The sequence below is a fragment of the Dipodomys merriami genome, unplaced genomic scaffold (genome assembly GCF_024711535.1).
Source record: "Dipodomys merriami isolate MVZ:Mamm:240054 unplaced genomic scaffold, mDipMer1.0.p SCAF_3, whole genome shotgun sequence".
In the NCBI taxonomy this organism is placed as follows: domain Eukaryota; kingdom Metazoa; phylum Chordata; class Mammalia; order Rodentia; family Heteromyidae; genus Dipodomys; species Dipodomys merriami.
Window position 1 is genome coordinate 116,377,254 of NW_027204492.1, and position 19,225 is coordinate 116,396,478.

General features: G+C 39.0%; 1 protein-coding gene across 1 annotated transcript in view; it reads left to right on the forward strand.

Moving 5' to 3' along the window:
- The first annotated feature begins 4,785 nt into the window (after positions 1–4,785).
- Mid1 (midline 1) overlaps positions 4,786–19,225 on the forward strand; it is a 300,223-nt gene continuing 285,783 nt past the window's right edge. The window contains exon 1 of the mRNA XM_070040904.1: positions 4,786–4,898. The gene's annotated coding sequence lies outside the window, so the exon portion shown is untranslated. The remainder of the gene's footprint in view (positions 4,899–19,225) is intronic.

Here is a 19,225-nt window from a genome sequence, read left to right on the forward strand (position 1 = left end):
TTAAAGAAACCCAAATCTATTATCTTAGAATTTTTAAGATCAGAAATCCAATACATGTGTCATGAGGCTTAATTCATTATGTCATCTAAACTGCATTTCTGTGTGTTCCTTCTTGGAAGGGAGAATCTAGTCCCTTGTCTTTGCCAGCATCTAGAGATTAGACCACATTCTTTAGATCGTGGCTTCTCCTTCAATCTTCAACCAGAAATGGCTACTGAGCCTCTCTCATATTAAGTTTTCTATGACACTGATTCTTATGTGATTTTTTTCTTCACATTTTAATGACCTTGTGATCACTTGGGCTCAAAATAATGATGATGATGATGATAACAGTAGTAGTAGTAGTAGTAGAGGATAATCTTTGCTAAAAGATAATCTTTGATAAAAGCCAACTGTTTAGCAGTCTTAACTCCATATGCAACTACACTATCCACTGCCATTCAATCCACTATATTCTCTGAGTCTCAAGATTAGGATGTGGACACATTAGGAGATCATAATTCTCCCTTCTACACGGGAGCACATTTCAGGCAGTATGAAGAATATGTTTAAAGGTCCCAAGTTCTAAAAAAAAAAAAGAAAAAGAAAGAAAGAAAGAAAGAAAGAAAGAAAGAAAGAAAGAAAGAAAGAAAGAAAGAAAGAAAGAAAGAAAGAAAGAAAGAAAGAAGGAAAGAAAGAAAGAAAGAAAGGAAAGAGAAAAAGGTAAGCATGTTGAAGAAAGAGAAGGAAAGTCAGTGTGACCAAACAGTGACTAGATATCAGTTTGGAGTGGCTAGTAAAGGTCAGATTCTCTTAACTGGCTTACTTGGGCCCATGAGCAGTGAGTACAAGTTCAAGTATCACTTATGGGGTAAACTTTGAAAGTCAGTGCACAATGCCCAAGTCCATGTTTCTATCTCAGCAACCATGGGAGAATATGTTGCAAACACTTACACATCTACATAGTTTCTGAGAGGCTATGGATAGGTAAACCCTTTCTGTTAACCTGTTTAAACATGCAGCATGATGAGAAACATATTGCTCTCAGCCACTGAGATCTGGGAGTTGCTTGTTACCAGCACATAACCTTACTCATCCGGCTTGATACAGCTATCAAACCACTTTTTTCTAGAAAGCTCTATTACAAATAGTGACCATTCTTACTTTCTGTGATTCCTTTTCTGTATTTATCCTTCACAGACTCTTCTCCATCATATGTGCCAAACAGATTTTTCTTGCACTAAAGCAAATCCTAACAGACTGCAATATTGAAGATGTCTTCCTAATACTTTTGTTCCACTTTTTCTTTCTTTGATTCTTTTCTTTTCACTCCTTCTTCCACTTCATTCCTCAGTGGATCCAGGCTTATTGAGCATCTCCAAGATGCTTTTTGACTGAACTAACTTACCTTCTCCAACAATTGGGTAAAAATGCATTGCCAAAATATGACCGATGCAACAAGTTTTATCTTTCCCCTGGAGGTTAAAATACTTAGCTCAGCCCAAGTTCAGTAGGCCTAATCATGGTAAGACCAATTATTGCTTAGTAAGATTAACTTGCACCAACCACAGTGAGAGCTATAGCTTAAAAAGCATTTGCCTATTAATATTCTTAGGGTAATATGGAACTTTAGACATTCTTGTGAGAAATTCAGGGAGATATTACAGTCAGCTATCCCATAATATAGATGCACCTAACATTTCTGCAAGACTCTAAGTTCTATCTGAGGAAGGGCAAGCATGCTTATCTAGTTGATAGCTGTGTTCTTAGGAAGTACCAGAAGCATCAGTAATATATATGAATTCATTGAAAAGAACGCCCATCAGGTGCTTTCAGAAATCTGTGTGATCTTAGCCATTTTTATTTCCACTTTGAAGGTCGTCTTCAGAAATGTTAAATAGTCTTCCCAAGGTCACATATCCAAGAGATGGGGCTGGATTCAAAGCATCTTCTGTGTTGAAGACATTTGCAAATTCTTGGATTGTGTGGCACAGTCCCTGTGTGCAGTAATAGCAACCGTTCTGGAATTAGAGCTGAATTATAGCTCAGCTATTCATTAGTGCTATATCATTGGGAATGCCTAAATCCATCCCCTTATGTTTTCTTTAAACCACAATGATATTTTCTCCCCTTCAAGTAGGTCTTGTATTTTATTTAGTTTCACATAAGTGCACTTTTTTGGCACAGTGTAATTACTCAGCTGTAAGTACTCTCTCATCGGGGTCCTCTATGGTTAAGTTGAACTCGTGCTGCCTTTCCCAAACCATTTTTGAGGTATCCAAAATGGATTCTGAAGATGCTTATATTCCTTCTTTGAACTAAGCCACTTTAAGGTCCAAATTTCATTTTGACCTTCCAATTGAATAATTATAGCCTATAATATTTTGTGTTTAAAACTTAAATGATTGTTTGCTTAGAACTGTAAGAACAAATTTGGAGGCCAGCTTAAGGCATTTAAAGGTTTAACCTACCCTGGAAAAAAACACATTCTTTGTCTTGCAACAACATGTTAATAAAGTCTAAAGTTCCTGCATAAACAGAACTTGCTACAGCAGGAATTATGGGGACATAAAGGGGGCAGGTTCATATTAATGAAAGCCATTTTCCTAGCATGCCACAGCATTTTAAAGATTAATGAAAACCCAATAAATAGAAAATACTAATATTCTTTCCAGTAGAAGGAATCAAGATGAGTCTTAACTTGATACAATAGAGATGTGGATCTTGTGAACAGAAAAAAAAATGTGTGCAATACTTGCAATGTTATATTTTCATAATATTTTACAACCAAAATCTATATTCAATAAAAATAATTCTTGTCTCAGTTTATGATCTTTCTTGAGATACTTAAATATAGTCATTTAATAGTAAGTTATGACTTTTATAAAAAGCATTTTAATCAGTTTGTATAGTGCACCTAAACTCTCTGGACATAAGATTATTAAAATTATACTTGAACATGGAAAATTGCCATTTTAATGTTCTTCTACTATTAAAATTGATGCTATTTTTAGAAATGCTATTGGGGTTAAATTGTAGAAAATCTAGGAGTTGGGGTCTGCCACAAAATTGATCATAAGACTATACGAATCACTTTATCTATGCAAGTTAATTTTATTATTGTGAAGAAAAAAAGGGCACTCACTTCACAGCATTCCTGCAGAGATAAGGAGGTAATTGCATGCAAACATCTTTGCACACCATAAAAAGCTATTCAATGTTTAGTTACTCTTACTGACACTGTGATTTTTGTGCTTTGCTACCCTTGGCACAAATGCTTTGAGACTGGTTTGTATTGGTGCAGGCTTAGATAGCATGTAAACATTCACTCTCCTGCACAGAGACCTAAAGCAGCACTGAGCTATCCTTAATAAGGTTGTCACTACTAAAGCAGTCAATGGATGAGCAAAAGAAGAACAAATGATTCTTTTTGAAGACAGGTCTTCCTTAGTTGGCAATCTTCATTTTCAGCACATGGGAAAGTCTTGTATCTCTACTTCACATTGTGTTTAGTAGAATGGTTTATAATTTAAAAGAATTATTACTTTAATAGGTGACAGATAAGTGAAGGGGAAAAGAGCCAGTTGTTAGACAATCCAACCCCTGTTTTCATTATATTTGATTCTAGTTATGTTTAAAAACTCTACTTTGGTAACCAGACACCAGTGGCTCATGTCTGTAATCGTAGCTACTCAAGAGGGTGAGATCTGAGGATTGTGATTTGAAGCCAGCCCAGGCAGGAAAGTTCTTGAGAGTCTTTATCTCCAATTAACCAGCAAACATCTAGACATGGCACTGTGGCTCAAGTAGTAGAGTACCAACCTTGAGCATAGAAGCTCAGGGACAGGACCCAGGCCCTCAGTTCAAGCCCCAGGATTGTCACCAAAAAAAAAATGTATATATAAACCAGAATTAAGCCTTCCTTCTATAGGGTTCATTTAAAGATGTATTTTATCTTCTTATATCTAGACAACTGTTGAAGATATTTGCATATAATTATGCAAATTCACCAATTTTATATTGCTTTTCTGAAGCTGTCAAAAACACTGTGAATATGTGGGCTCAGATGTCATTATCCGTCATTTTGCCCATCAAAAAGGTAGCCACAATTATTTCATTGTAAAGGGAGTAAATAAAATGATCTATTGTATTATGTACTAAAGACAGGGAAAGGCCAATGACATTAGTTACTATGCTCCAGTAATCCATTTGAACCTCATTTCTTCGCCCTCTCATTCTGTGGCATGTTTTAATTACTTATTTAAAATCAATCTCAAGATGAGTTACCTGGCTTTTTAAAAGCATGAAAGACAAATTATAGTATCTTAGACTCTGCTTTATTTTTCCTTTACAATGCCTTCAGATAATATAAAGTTGTTCCTAGCCCATGTTAGAAAATCCTGGGTGGTGACACACTAGACGGGGGCCTCGCTTTGCATACTGCCAGAGGAAAGTTGATTTTAGTTCAATCACACACCCCCTTTTGTACTGCGAACCAAACCCTGTGCAGGCTGACTGAGCCGTTCTGGCATGCGTAGAGTTAACCAGGTTACCCGAGTTCCTAGTTCACTTCTTTCGCCAGGAATGCGATTCATGTTTACCTATATAAGGAAACCTGTGAGGCTGACCTGAGTTTGGCGGCTCTTTTGCGCTGGCTGCGAGGCGTGTAAGCACACACCCTCCAAGGGGGAGCCCTTCCCAGCTGGACAGAGCCAGCTTCCTGAACGTCCCGGCCATTCAGCTGATCCGAGGCGAAGAGCAGAGCCGGAGCCGGAGCCGGAGCCGGAGCCCGAGCGGAAGCCCGAGGCGGCCGGCACTGGCCCCAGAGCAGTCTGGCTGCTTGAGGATCCACAGGTTTGCCTCTCCCAGCACCCAACTGAGGAACAAAACCCCAGTCCTGGGAAAAAATGGGGAAGCTGGTGAGTTTTAACTGCTCGCTTTCTGTATGTGTGTGTGTGTGTCTGTGTCTGTGTCTGTGTGTGTGTTCTCTGCTTGTTTCTGCTAAGGGCCACGCCTCACCGCTCTCACCCAGGAAGCAAAGAGGCGCAGCGCTGCCCAGCCTCTAACCCCACAGCGCCTTCCCAAACAAACAGGGATTCGCCTGCGCTTCGCCAGCCAACTCTCTCTGCTGCTTTTGCCCATTCAAAAACCTGCCGTGCCTCTCTTTTGAGCACCTTGGACATTGCAGGGAGTATTTTTACCAGGCAGAAGTTTCTGCACCATCGCCACGAGCCAACTTTCTCATCTTTCTCGTACCTGAAACTAGTGGGAATAAGTTTGGGGGTGCTTTGAGAGGAACACTGAGCCTCCCCCCACCCCAGGAAGGTCAATCTAAGAGGGGTTCTTAAACCCATGGGCAGAGCGCTAGGCCACAGAAGGGGATACGTCCCTAAAAAGTTAGAGTGAAGGTAGCAGTTTTTATTCAGGCAGCATCAAAATCCTTGTAGCATGTACGCAGAAAATAAAGGACACCTCCCGGAACACGAAGAGAAGACAGAAGCTCAGCCCGCCTCTTTGTTCTAGAAAAATGTATAGAAGTGGGCTCTGGCATTTTGACAACTAGCATATGTGTGTTTACATACAAGGTGAACTGAGGAAGAAAGCTTTATATCGAGGGCTTGTGCTGCACTGACTGAAAATGCGGGGCTTCCGACACATGCAAAAATCTCAATCTGAATATAATTAAATATAAGAATACAAAAGCGTTGAACAGAGTTGTGGAGAAATGTTATACTCAGCAACAACCAATTATAGGCAACTGAGGAAGGGCAAAAAACGCTTTTGAGAAGAAAGGTTTCTGTAAGTGCCAAGTCATTTGTAATGAGGTACGAATTTGTCTATTTTTTAAGATAAGGGGATTTTCGGAGTTGAGCTAGCTTGCATAATTGTGTTGATGTTTGACTGATCTTTTTTTCAAAAGAGTGTTGTCTTTTTTTTTCTATCACATGCATAAACTTAACGGGAAAGTTTGGGGAGCAATAGTGTCTTCCTGACTGCAGCAAGTGGCATGAGCACTGCATTTCAGACTTCTAATAGAGAAATTCACTTCTTACATCCATTCAAAGTAAATCCATTTGCACATATTTTGGGGAATGATTGATTTATTTTTAACTGCAAGTTATCATCCACCCAGAGAGGGTCGTCTTACTAGCAACTGCTGATTCATAAGAACAAATGCTAGGGCCAATTTTATTTAGGATCCTTGGCTCTATAAAACATAGTCATGCTTAGTAACACAGATTAAATAAAATCAGCTCACTTTCATGACAAAAACTGGGGGTGAGAGCAAGACTACAATAAAGGAGATTTTTTTATTGAATGAAATTCTTAGTAGCACAGAGAGCAGAGTGGAACAGGACAAATGTTTTCAAGCTTGTTATCTCCACAGTGCTGCTAGGGAAATAGTCTTGATAGGGTGCTGCTATCAATGGGGGTAAGTAACCCAGGAAACATAAAACACTATTGTAAAATACACAGTTTATAGCAGATGGTTTAATACCAGGTTGCCGATGAGATGGCCCCAAGCCATCAACCAGAACGTCTGCCGTTTCCCTGCGAGCTGATATGAACATAGTTATTATACACTAATTACATTAGCAGTCAAGGGAATGTATAACTAGAAAGATAGATAGGTCTCCTGGGACCGGAAGGTGGGAGTCTTCATCAGGTTTTAGACCTCACATTTAAAATTCTCCCTGCCAACAGTACGTGAGGTACTATAGATGACTGGACATCATTCCTAACTTTACAATCTGTTCATACCTGGGCTCCTTAGAAGTTACTGGGGAGCGGGGGAGATAGATGGCAATATTGATTGTGATATTTAATACTTAGGCATTATCAGAGCCCCAACAGGATTTTTTTTCTTAAAGGTTGAATTTATTTTAGGGTCCAAATAATCCTCCAGTGAAAGACAGGATGCTATACCGTTGCTCTAACCGTTTTCAAGTTACTAATCCCATGTCCATGGAGGCTTTCTTAGACTTGTGAGGTGTTAGTAGATATTGAGTTTTAAAGACTGAAAACTGTTGGTGAGCAGGCAAAGGTTCTACAGGTCTTCTCAGCATCTTAAGGTGCTTATATGTGCTGTGATTCCCTGAGTGACTCAGACTATATACCAAAGTACAGCTTTTTGAAAATTTACCAATGGCTTTTTTTTTTGGCTGATTATCTGGAGGAGCATTCTTTAAAACAAAGCACCCCGATGGATTGACCACAGTTTACTGCAGGCATTCCCCTTTGTTTATCCTTCTTGGCACCCGGGCCATCAGGTTGTGCCTGGACCTCAGACTGTGCCAGGTCCCCTGAAGATGATCTCTGGACCACATATGTAGCTTCCTCAGTTTTCTCATATATTAGGCACACGCTGGACCCATTTCTTTATTTTTATGCTATTCTATAAAGATAGGAAACTGCCCCTGACAATCCCAGCTTAGAATAGTGACTGAGCAAGTCTGTTCACTGCCTTACAACTCTGCTTACTTGGGCCTGGGACTCAATGAAAAGAAAAAGTGTGTTAATTCCTGACATCTTTCATGACACTGTGAAAGTGTTAAGGCCCCTCTGCATTCCATACAGAACGAGTTCTATAATCTGTGTGTTGTCTCGTTGTTGACTGAATAAACTCCTAAAATTGGAGGGCAGAGTATTTCTTAGTGGCATCTTTTCAAATAGTTGGCTGTTGTTTTTACCTCTTTTTTTGCAACTGTTCTTTGGTTGAGATTCTCTTGCCACCATTGTAGCTGAGTCCAGGGGTAATGGACATTAAAAAAATGATTTCCAAAGTTATTAAATGCAAATTCCTTCCTTGGACACTGTACCAAATATGTACTAAGCACTTCTATCTCTGGTGAACTTTCTCTGCCTACCATTTGACATCAATTACCTTTCAAAAACATTTAGCATCCTTAATTCCTGTTACATGCATCCGGCGAATATTTATTGAGTGTCTTTTGAAGTCATATGCTAAGCACTCTGGAGGCAAAGCAAGTATATAAGAGACAGATGAATTTAACCAGGACTTCATGCAACAGACAGCATCCCTGCAAAGAGAAAGCTCATGGCATAAACGGGATGCAGCACCGGAAATAGGATTTGCTACAAATTGACTTGATTATCCACTTCTTTACTGTGCATCCTTTAAGTCAGAGTTTTCTAACTGGTAGGCACTGAACAGGTAACTGACATGTCAAGACATTAATGATTATTTAACCAGATAATTTCCACATAAGACAATGCCAAGTAGATACCAGTGAGCTTCATGTGCTAAAAGAGGAATGATACCATTAAAATCTCCCTGCAGGCCATCTATAAATGACAAAGAACTGGATGATGACACTTTATATTTGGTTAATGTAATGTTTAAGACTACTCTTTCAGATTTGGCATGTAGCTCTGAAGTAGGGCTCTTGCCTAGCATGAACAAAACTCTGGATTCCAATCCCAGAATGGCAAAAAAAATTAAATGTATTAAAAGACCATTTTTTTCTTGAGTTGTCAGAGATTCCCAGGGCATTGCACAGAGAAGAGATATTTCAAGAGCACTAACTAACTTGAGAGCTTTTATGCTGGCTTATTACCACTGGAAATTATTAAGGCATAAGCTATAGTAATGATTCTTATAAAGCAGACAAGAACAGCTGCTGTTATTTCAAACAACGTGTGTGTAAAGCTTAAAATTGAAAACCAGGAATTAATAACGGGTTTGTGTGAGTAGGTTTTTCCAAGGACTTAGGACATTGATAAAACCAATTTACAATATATTTACATTTGAGAAAAGGTTAGCTGATGCGGTGATAAGCAGGACTATGACTTGTAGCTAAGTGTAAAAGTACATTTCCATTTTTTAATTAAGTAGTTGTAATCATATATAATAGAATCTTCTGTGAATGAACGCTTTAAAGACATGAAGTTACTTCATATGTTAATGCCAAAGATTCAGTTAATATTTTTTAAATTTAAAGAAATGGACTGGAGTACTCTGTGGAATGCAGTGTTCTCAGATATGCATGGTATGTAAGAAGTATATGCACATAAAGAATGGCTTGAACTGGGTGTAAAAGAGTGAACTCACACTCTCTTGTGAGTTGCTCTTCACTTGTCTAAACTTGGGACAGAAATGAAATTAAGCAGAGCCTCCTCCATTTGACAGTTTGAGTTTTAACACGTGACACAAATGGAATTTTGGTCAAAGAGCTTGAGCCAGGAAATGTTGCATTATTTATAGGTATTGTTCTACAACAGAGGCCTTGGATGTTTAAACCAAAATTATTTTCCCCCTTGAGGATCTAATTGTGCAGTTATTTATAGCTGTACTGACATACTCATCATGGATTGCCTTGGGGAACTAAGCAGTATATAAACTACCAGAGAACAGATAACAAGTTTACTTAAACTGATAGCCTTGGCTTAAATTAGGAAACAAAAGAATGGTTGTGTTCCCCAAGTTCGTTTTTATTCCAAAGCTGTGGAAGCTAGGTTGGGCAAAGTAACTTTAAACTTCTCTGAGATTCAATTTCCTCATATATCAATGGAGGTATAAATGCACACATCATTGGACAGTTTTTAAATATTAGAAATGGTTATGTTTATGAATCTATCTGTCACAGTCTGGACAAGTGGCCAATCAATAAGTATTGATTAGATTTGAAATGAGTGGGGTCTTCAGTTGAAAAATCTGCTGTTGAAGTGGTAGAAACAGATAAATACTGGTGTCCCCTGCAGAGATTGAAATTTTGCATTTTAACGAGCATGATATAGCTCCCAGGGTCTCATACAAAGTTTTCATGGCTTATTTCTATTACCTTTTTTATCCCCTGTAAGTTTTTTTTTAATGTTTTGAGATCCTCATTCTTAAAACTCTTTCATTCTTTATCATTCTACATTCTCATTATGGGTTTCTCCTTCTTAAGGTTTTTCCTAAAAGGAATGTGTTTTATGAACAAAGAAAAAGATCTTTACAGTATGATTATTAATTAAACAAAAATAGTGAAAGGAACTGGGCTAGTAAAGTCATTGTAAAAAATAAAAAAATAAAGCACTTGCTTTATTTTTTTATTTATTTATTTAACCAAGTGGAATATGCTCTTGGCTTCAGTTGGTCCATGACAGTGGTTGTTAGGGTCTTGCAGGTGGGCATCTCTCGAGGTGCTATGCCCTCAGGGGTTACCCTCAGATCCTATCCACTGCACGCCATCCCAGCAGAATGAAATGTCTAATCTGGTGTGGTTTCTAAGGCGTGAAGAGAGTGTATCTGTGCCCTGGCAACAGTTTACTCCCTGAGAAGGCAAGTGAGGTGCATATGGTGTTTGTGCGGTGAGGAAGCAGGCTGGCTCGAACGGATGCAACTCAAGCGACTCTCCATCTGACTTAGTGCCACTGAATCTCAGATACCCTCTATCACAAGGTATGACATTAAGTAAGAAAAAAATATCTGAATGAATCTTTAACACAGTGTGTTTTCTCAGTGCTTAACTAGTTTCTGCCACATTTATTGATGACATTTTCTTTTAGGCTTATTTAGACGGAGTGTTTCAAATGCATATATTCTTCCTATGGACACACAAAATGGAAAATGTTAGTGCAAAACTGCTTAAGAATTTTTTGGGGGGGTCCGGTCTTGGGGCCTGAACTCTGGGCCTGGGCGCTGTCCCTCGGCTCTTCAGCTCAAGGCTAGCGCTCTACCACTTGAGCCACAGAGTCACTTCCGGCTTTTTTCTTTTTGCTTATGTGGTGCTGAGGAATCAAACCCAGGGCCTCAGGCATGCAAGGCAATCGCTCTACCACTGAGCCACCTTCCAGCCACTGCTTAAGAATTTTTAACTCCTCAACTGTGAGTCTTTGTATCCATGCTTCTCTGTACTGTGCCATCATATTCTGTGCCAAACTGCAATATTTCCTCTTTTTTTTTTTTTTTGGTCAATTGTGGGGTATGAACTCTGGGCCTGGGCGCTGTCCCTCAGCTCTTCAGCTCAAGGCTAGCACTCTACCACTTGAGCCACCGCACCACTTCTGGGTTTTCTGCTTATGTGGTGCTGAGGAATCGAACCCAGGGCTTCATGCATGCAAGGCAAGCACTCTACTACTGAGCCACCTTCCCAGCCCATGCAATATTTCCTTACAATGATCTTCCCTGCAGTCTCTGACTGGTCCTACAAGGAAATACAAGTGTATATCCATAGCCCTGTGTAATAACTACCAGGTCAGTACACTCATCAATAGCTAAGTAGTTCAAGCTTTCTAATATGTGTCTAGAAATGCATTAAGAGCCAGCATGCTTGGTGGGTTCCGTAGGTCTCCTAAGTATCTGCCTGCTTTTCCTTCAACCCTACTTAAGCCCCAAGACCATCTCTTTCTTCCTCTCTCTCAGTTGCGCTCTCTCTTGGTTGTGCTCTCCCTCCCTCTCTCAGCTTGAGGAAGTCCTTCTTTTCTTCTTTCTTCCTTTAGGAGGTTTTGTGAGGTATGGAACTTCTTTTCTAATAATGATTAAGGCTTATTACAAATAATGCCTATAATTCAACAAAATGACCATAATATGAGCGTTATGACCAAAAAGGTTGGCATGCAATTCCAATTACATCATGACAGGAAACATGGGCGGCAAGAAATAGAAGACACTTTCCAATATCAGCTAGATTAGACTGGGAAGAAGTCCCAAGCATCCGTGATATAGGCTATATCTTCCTCATTTTGTAGGGATGCCTAAATCACAGTGTTAGAGAATGATATCATTGTTTTTCAAGCTATGAAGAATGTCCTAGGAGAAATCATATAGCTTTAGGGAGAGCAACAGCTATAGTTTCTATGTTTACTGTTTTGGCATGGGTTACTTTACAGTTAAGACGGAGTCAGACAGCAAGATGCACTGAGCGAGGAACAAAGAATGCAATAGAGCCTAAGCTAGAAGAGTGTAGAGAGCACAGGAAGAAGAGAAAAAGGAAAGGAGAAGCTTACTATCATTCAGTACATTTACCAAGTTTTTGCTCTATACCAGACATGCTAAGGCTTAAGTGAAAGCTGCAATTTAGTAGGTAAGTCAAATACAGGAGAAAAATACTAGTAACATATCACACAGACAAGGATAAAAGCACTATAAAGGCAAGAAAAGCTATCAAATGGAGCTATATGTTACCATAAGATAATAGTAGGAAGATGCACACAAGTCAAAGATGTGCAAAGGCTGCACGCTGATGGCTCACCCCTGTAATCCTAGTTACTTAGGAGGCAGAGATTTGAGAATCGCAGTTCAAAGCTAACCCAGACAGGAAAGCCTATGAGGCTCTTATCTCGAAATAACCAGCAAAAAGCTGAAAGTGGAGCTGTGGCTCAAGTGGTAGAGTGCCAGCCTTGAGTAGAAAAGTTATGGCACAGTGCCCAAGTGCTGAGCTCAAGCCACAGGACTGGAATCCACACATACATAATGTAATTAAACAGCCTCAAACGTTGTTAGAACAATCAAAAGAGCTATGACTAAAAGAAAATCACTTATTTTTAAAATGGCAACTCCTTTGTATGACTACTTAAAGATAATAGTAAAAAACAAAAAAAGAAAGAAAATTGCTTCTTTACAAGTTCTACGAATGAGTTAGCATTCTAACTTCACAAATTTACTTTTGATGAAACCTAGTTGGAAAAATAATCTTTTGAATACCTCCGTGGGGGTAAGGTGCGTGGGATGAGGTGATAGCTGATTATTCCACACTACGTTTTCCTAAGTGAAACTTTTCCTTGTTGACAATGAGCAGGGCATCTATTAACGGCCATTGTCTGGAGAATGCCTTCTGTTTCATTACAGCTCCATCGCCTCCCCTCAACCTGGATTAAGAGTTCTCATATAGGAGCAAGCTGCACTCCTGTTCTCAGCTAAGATCCCTTATCACTTGTAAGACATCTATAGGATTTAGGAAAGTGTAACCCAAAAGTTTGCCCTAACAGATAGATGAGCACACTCAAATTAACTTCATGCTCCCTGTAGGATGTGGGTGAAGATTTTACCATTCTGTTTTTCTAGCACCCATTTAGCAAGAGCATTTTTAGATGACATGTGTAATTCCACTGCCCTGGAGTGATCTCAGCAAATTCCTTTCTGGCTTAAGTATTATCTCATTAAAAGGAGTCATTTGGTGGTGAAAGCTGAATCCATGGGGATTGGAAAAGCTTGGAATGGGCAAGTGAAGAGAAGTGAGGGTTAAGCTCTGCAGGATACAAGCCACTACCAATATTCTCCCATTGCCTTCTTCCATGTATTTTCCTTTGTTCTTGGCATACATCTCTTTTATTTTAGACCTGTGTGCTTATAATTGGTGCCCTTGTGTATAAAGTCAGACAAAAACCACCTTTCTGTTTGTTGAATTTCTTATCAAGATCCCATTCAGTTCTTTCTTTACCCCACCAGCACTCATTTTCATACAGAAATATGTGGGCGGCTTTCCATTCTGTCACTTCACTTGTGCAATGCTTCAATGGAAGATTGTAAGGCAGTTGTATAAACTTGGGTCTTGATCTGTTATGTGAGATTTGACTAGGATTTAAGTAAGTGGGAGCGTGGGTAGGGAAGTAAGTGGACTGAAACCTTCTGTCTTAAGGAGAAGTCTTAGGCAAGGCTCTGAGAACTTCCTCTTGCCTCTCCTTTCCTTTGCCTTCACCCATTTTAAATCTAAATTGTGTCTCCAGAAGAATAGTCATTTTCACTGGGTGAAGGCCCACTTGGCTGTGACTTTTTGTGAGTCCATTGAAACTTCCAGTCTGCATGTGCAATGACAATTACTGGAAATATGGACATTTTAGGAATCAAAATGCAACTAACAGAAGCCAGAACTGGACAATGTCAAGCCCGAGAGTAAATTTACTTTGTCCCCGAGTGTAGTTACCTTCCAATAAATCATTTGCCAATCATCTGAAGATAATGAAGGAACTCAGAGGGATGATCCGGGCAAAGGTCATGGCAAAGAGAAAACATACCAACCATTATAATCAATGAAAAATGGTGAGAACCTCAGGCTCCAGACTCCCAAATCAAGCTCTTAAACAGATAAAGATATGAGCATTGCACACCATCAAGCCTTCTTGTCTGCTTTTTTTTCTGCTCAGAAAGACTAAAACTAGGGAGGAGGAAGGCCTCAGACTATATGTCAAAAATTAATTAACAAAATCTGTCCCACGTTATCTCTGAAATGGTCTAATTTATATATACTTGTCTAGTTGATTTACTTCTTTCCCTTCTTACTCAAGGTTATATTTTGGTAGCACGAGTCAATATATGAGTTATAAATCATATAATTAAAAAGAACCTGCTTTCTTGTGAGGAAAATAACAGTGTGCATGTGTGTATCTATCTGTGTGTATTATATTTACTGCTGTTGATCAGAAATTTCAAAGGTAACTTTAAGTTTTAATATATAATACTAGTGACTCCAATAAAACATGCATATTATTTTATTCTAAAAATATTTATCTTCACTCAAAATATAAAATTGTACTGATACTTCTAAGACCTTTTCAAAACTTACATAAATCTAGTAGATTATTTTGACATTTCTGCTAGTACATCCAGTTCTTCTATCTACTAGAGTCACTGTCAATGATAAAGCAACACTGTATATATATATATATATATATATATATATATATATATATATATATATACATATATATATATATATATATATCTTGTACATTTCCATGCACCTACCATATATACAAATGTATGCATCCATATGAAAGTTTCCTTATTTTAAAGCTTACATTTTAATCATTGTTTACTGACTTGTTTCAAAAGCAAATGAAAGATATAAGAAAATGGCATCACTTTTGTAACCCTATCTAGTGATTTAGAAATGAAAGGAAGGCCAAAGAGTTCAGCCAGAAACAGAAAAGAAAAGAAAGGACAAAAAAAAATCAAGCAGGAGATTTTGCAGGAAAGAAGACCCCAAAACAGCAAAAAATGTATTCGCCATCAGCAGCCAAACCCCTCCCCACATGGAAACAAAATCTCACCAAACAAGTGAGATAAACAAGTGTGGGAGAAAAGGGTCAAAAAAAAAAAAAAAAGAGGCAAGAAATGACTAGAAAGTCAGAAGACACAGAAAGAAAGAGAGAAAATAAATGATGAGAGAGAGAATTCAAGGGAAATGCTTACAAATGTAACGTAATAATCAACAAAGAGAAAGGAAAAATAATGCTATTAACAAATTAAGAAATAGAAATAAAAGAAGCATTGTGCTTGAGTTGGTGGACGGATGAATAAACGTTGTTCTAAGTATCTGGATGAGAAGTATAGAGAGCATAAGAAATGAAGCTAGGAAATGAGAAGAAAGTATGAATAAAGTGTAGGGAGTGCTGTGAGCTTACATTGAAAAACAAAATAACCAGCCAAGGGGTGGGCTTAAGAAATAATGCCCTTAACCCAGGCACTGTCATCCTAGCTACTCAGGAGGCTGAGATCTGAGGATTGAAGTTCAAAGCCAGTCCGGGCAGGAAAGTCCATGAGACTCTTATCTCCAATAAACCACTAGAAAAGAATGGAAACGGTGCTGTGGCTCAAGCTGTCCCTGTGCTCGCCTTCCCAGGCCCAGAGTTCAAGCCCTGAGACCGAGCAAAAAAAGAAAAAAAAAAAAAAAGAAAGAATGCCCTAATGCATCCATCCCAGGGATATTGTCCCCAAAGATGACAGAGCTTGTCTAATCTTTCTAAGTAGTTTGATTCTGAAATGGTAGTGTAAATGCAATGTGCTTTTCAGATGTCCCTCCGCTGTGAGGGGCTACAGAAGAGGCCAGCTCCTCATGACTTAATAAATGGCCATTCTGCATTAATGAACGATAGCCTGGTGGCCTAAAAGCTTAGCCTCCAAATGCCTTCCGTACTCCCAGGAGCCTAGGGATTGTACAAGCAGGACTTAGCTCAATATTTTTAAGATGCTCTGAACTTCTGCAGGTGGAAGAGAAGGAAAGGTTGGGGTAAGCGAATCCACTTTTACCAGCCTTACGAAAACATCAGTGCTTGGCTTGCTGACTGCCTGGCTTAGACTGGACGTGAAATTCCAGAGGCAGACTATTGTGGCTTTTGTTTTGCTCATTCATTCTTACTGGGATTTTTCTCATAAAAACTTATGTTGATGTTTGTAATTCAGTAAGCCAAGTAATTGTTTTATGACAAGTTTGCATCTTAGAGTCTATCATATATTTCCAAGACTGCTTCAGAAAAGTATTTCCCTACCACATGTTAACAGTGAGCTATTAATTCTTACCTGCCACAAGAGGCGGTGCTCTGAGCGGTCGTGGAAAGTTTACCAGTTGTTGACTCACAGTTGGGCAGCTGTATTTACAGCTCCAATGGGCAATTCTGAAGATGGCAAACCTCACTTTGACACAGTGCCATAGCACCTCCATTAGTGCCCTGGGTAAAACACAAACATCTGCTTGCTTTTATTGCCCATGTGTTACTTAAGATGGGCTGTTGCTTTATGACGTAAATCACTGGAATCTACTGACTATTTTTAAAGACTCTTTTAGTGTTTCCCTGAAACGATCAATCTTTACAATTGTTTAGTAGATAATTGGCCCTTTAGGTACACAAAAATTACAAAGATCATATTTTCTACTCTGTTGATCTTCTCTAAGGATGACATTATGACTAAAATACTCTGGCTTGATGTAGAATTCTTTGTCCTTTGGGCTGTTCACATTAACATATCAGGTTAACAGAAAGTGCATGTCCGGTGCTTAGACCTGAGGTAATGGGCCTGCTGGGTGGTTTTTGTTTTCCCACTGACCAGAACTTTGTATGTAGACTTGCCCAGCTCAGTTTCCCTTGCCTGCACATGTATTTCACTCAGGGAAGCTGCTGGACAATCTATTTACCCGCCACCCACCCCCACGTGTCCAGTGTAGATAAACTCCACACCAACAAAGATCAGCACCTTTATTCCAATGGCCTGACTTCATGTCAAGGCCAATGTTGTCTTATTTTTTTTTTTTATTTTTATTTTTTGTCGGTCATGGGGCTTGAACTCTGGGCCTGGGCGCTGTCCCTCAGCTCTTCAGCTCAAGGCGAGCGCTCTACCACTTGAGCTACAGAGCCACTTCCTGTTGTCTTATTTTTATGGTAAGAAAAGACTTAAAGCCAAAGGTACTGCTTAAGAACACAAAAGCCATGAAACAATGACGCTACCTATAGACAAATGAAACCTAATTATGATCCCAGATTTCAGAAAAGATTGACACAAGGTATACTAAATACTAAAATGACTTTTTCCTTACCCCACTGATTACAAAAGCTCTGAGGGACATGGCTCTTGAAACGTATACAATGTTATGGAAGAGCCCATCTGGAAGAGCACTTCCCTATTAGTTCGTGAAATAGGGCTCTCAAGTGGGTCCTGGGATTGCATGCAGTCAGGAAGCTTCCAGAACCTTCCCAGGGGAACACTATTGGACAATGATAATTGGAGGATTGTGAGAGTTCCTGAAAGTTGCCAGAGAATTAAGACAAGGACTAATTGAGTGATTCTGAGAGACCAGAAAGAAATAATGGAGAAATGGAAGATTGTAATGATTTCTTTCAATTTTGACATCTATTTCTTGCTCTCGCTGGGTTCTGAATATTAAATAGATGAAAATGGAAGAGAGGAAAAGTGTGTCCCAAAAGGGAACCATGGAAGGGTGGGGGGAAAGTACATCTACTACCTCCTGACTGAGGAGGGAGAGAAAGAATGCAGTAGAGAAATGTGAAGTCATTGGTTGCAATAAATTTAGCAATTTAGTACTGTTCAAGACAAAGAATATAGTGTTCTGCAAGTCGCAAATAGCAGGGTATGAGTAAGGCAGACAAATTACAGTTCAAATTCATTTCATCTAATTAGTTGAAAAGACCAGATGAGCGATCTTTAAAACTTTATAAATATTTCTAAATATGTGTGTGAGAGACACAGAGAGACACAGAGACAGAGAGAGAAAGAAGGAGAAAGAGGGAGAGAGATTGAGTGTCATATCCCCTACATATACATATTCAAAGGGATTTTTTGAAAGGTAGTAAGTATACAAATACCACAAATAAGTAAAACATGTATTGTGTATCTGTGTATACACACACACACACACACACACATACAGATCTTCTCATCCCAGTTAAGGAAAGTTGCAGAAAAGAAGAGCCCGCTTTTGTTTTCACTGCTCTCAATTTGTCACAGCAACCATCACTGCCTATTTAAGGTCCTGTAGGAAAGGCACCAAGGTCAGGATGACATACTTCTGGGCCACACAGACCTGATTTCGAATCTCTGCCATGTCATTTACTAGCTGAACTTCCTGCTTTCATCTCCACGACTTTAGGTTTTGTTTGTTTGTTTGTTTTACCACCTGCCTCTTAGTTTCATTTGGCAAGACAAAATAAAGAGTAGGCAGAACATTCTGCACAGGGTAAATACTTAGTAAATACTAGCGCTAACATCATGCCCTCCACGCTCAAGGGGTGGTGGCCCAATGTTTGGTAAACCAGACAAATCTGACAAAGCACAACCAACTCTAGGATAAAAGACTCATAATTACCTACACTTCCTTCAGAGGCCTATGGACTTATTCAGGTCTTAATATGTCTTTGTTAATGTCACTAATGAAAAGGCCTGATTGCATGTAGAAACAATTATTTACTAGAGCGGAAGGTACAGATTCATTTTCTATCACCCATCCCTTCAATTGAGAATAGACAGTGTTAGATCTATGTTTCTGAACTGGATGTGGCTGAAGCTTTGCATGTGAAATATTGCTCAAGTTAATCTGAGTTAATGCTGTTAAAATATTCAGTGACTTCAGGCAACCAGTGTAACATATGTTGGCTCAAAACTAACTTTTAAGAGTTTTGCCTGGAGACAAATTCTCTGTAAAATTCTTGAACAAATTAAACACAAAGTTAAAATTTGTTTGGAAGATGATGTTTCACTCAGTCTGGTTTTGTATTTCCTCTTGGATCTGAAACATGTTAGTCATTTTAAAAATATACATGTCCTGAAGACGTATTTCAATAGGGCAAAACTCCTAATCAACAACAAAATCCTACTTCTATAAATACGCAAGGGTGGCAGAAATGCAGAATGGAAGGAATTAATGTTCATGGCCATTTCTTCTTCCTGCCCTTTTCCAGGAAGTGCGCTTTTGATAGAAGAGGAATCATATTGACCTCATTTGAATATTATTAACTGTAGCAGTTTTACCAAGTACTTCCATTGCAAAGTCCACCTGTCATAAACATATCT